Here is a 1,802-nt window from a genome sequence, read left to right as displayed (position 1 = left end):
ACACACACACACACACACACACACACACACACACACACACACACACAGAGAGAGAGAGAGAGAGAGAGAGAGAGAGAGAGAGAGAGAGAGGAGCATAAAGGAGAGCAGGGAAGAGAAAAGAAAAGAGCTCAGATACAGAAAACATGAAAACCACAGAAAACAAGACATAGGAAGTGGCTCATGCCACAGTGGGCTCCAACTGTGACCTGACGTTGCTAAAGAGACAGAGCAGGATCAGCTCATCCAGCAGTGACTGGACCACAAGGCAAGGAAGCGCTGAGCTTTCAGGAGGGCATTTGTGCTGCAACATTTCCACCAGTGAACTCTGGTCCAGTGAGAAAGCACAAAAGTCAGGCATCTGGGAACTCTATTTGCTCTCTGGGTGTTAACTTCCCTCATGACTACAATCCCTTCTCACTGGGTGAAATGTACATTCCTGCATTTGTTGTGTGGCTTGCCAAGAACCCCCATAGCTCTATGTAATTTTCCAGCAACAGCATAGTTGCTGGGAATTCTATGCTCTACAGACACCATCACTTTAGAACTGCTATTGTGTTCAAATTCATGTTCAGTGGATGATAACAGGCCTGTGACATTTTTGTTATTGTCCTATAAGTCATGTTATAGACTAGAGAGATTCTTGAGCCATGACTTAAACATGTTGAAATTCTATTTCCACTGTCTACAAGCTTGCAACTTTTAGCTGGCTGATTGCTTTTCTACAATACTCGCTCGCCCAACTGTAGAACTGGGAAGCTGTGTTTGATGGCCATCATCTAACTTGGCGATCTGAACTGTCAAGTCCTTTTGCAGGTTGCTAGTTCCGCCTCACTTCACATGAGGCTGCATGGGTTATTAGTGATCACATCAGTCCAGAAGAAAAATCACACCCTGGGGAAGCCTGGGCTGGGAAGAATTTGAAAATTTTTCTTGACCCAAAATATTCTTGCTCAGAAAAAAAAGTCTCTGCGGTCTTGGAACTTTCAGAGTGCTGAGTTCTCTGCACTGGTTACTATAGAGTGGGGCACAGTCTTCAGATCCTGAGATCAAGTTCAAGAAATTAGTGAAATGCAGGACCCTGGGATTCATCTGTAGAACTGATGTAGCTTACCAATGTGTCAGTATATCTACATGTCTGGGTTTTTTTTCCCCCACCACTCTGGAGGCGACCATGTTTAACATGGTGTTGTTTCTTGAGAAAAATGTTGTATTTCCTTATTACAATGAGAGAGATGGCTTAGAGTCTTGAGCATGGCTGGGCAAATACTTCACCACTTAGCTACATCTCCAGGCCCTGGGTGGGATTATTTGTAGTGCTTTAAAAAAAATAATGAAGTCCCTGCCTGATGGAAACTGATACAGAGGCCCTCAGCCAAAATAATAGGTGTAGAGGTTGGGGAGTCTCATGGAAGAGGAGGAGGAAGGCTTGAGGGAGCCAGAAAGGTCAAGGACACCACAAAAAGACCTACAGAGCAAACTAACCTGGGCCCATTGGGACTCACAGAGACTGAGGCAGCCACCAAAGAGTGTGCATGGGCTGGACCCAGAGCTCCTACACATGTAGCAGATGAGCAGCTTGGACATCATCTGGGTTCCCTAACAATGGGATGGGGCTATCTCTAACTCTGTTGCCTGCCTTCAGATCCCTTTCCCCCAGCCGGCTGCCTTTATCTGGCCTCCGTGGGAGATGCACTTAGTCCTGCTGTGACTTGTCAGCCTGAGTTGATAGCCATGACCTACTCTGAGGAGGAGGTGGCTGTTTGAAGGTGGGACAGGAAGGAGAGGAGGAAGGCGGCTTCGAG

The sequence above is a fragment of the Psammomys obesus genome, unplaced genomic scaffold, assembly GCF_907164565.1.
Source record: "Psammomys obesus unplaced genomic scaffold, mPsaObe1.curated_primary_1811, whole genome shotgun sequence".
Lineage (NCBI taxonomy): Eukaryota > Metazoa > Chordata > Mammalia > Rodentia > Muridae > Psammomys > Psammomys obesus.
This window is presented reverse-complemented; position numbering follows the sequence as displayed.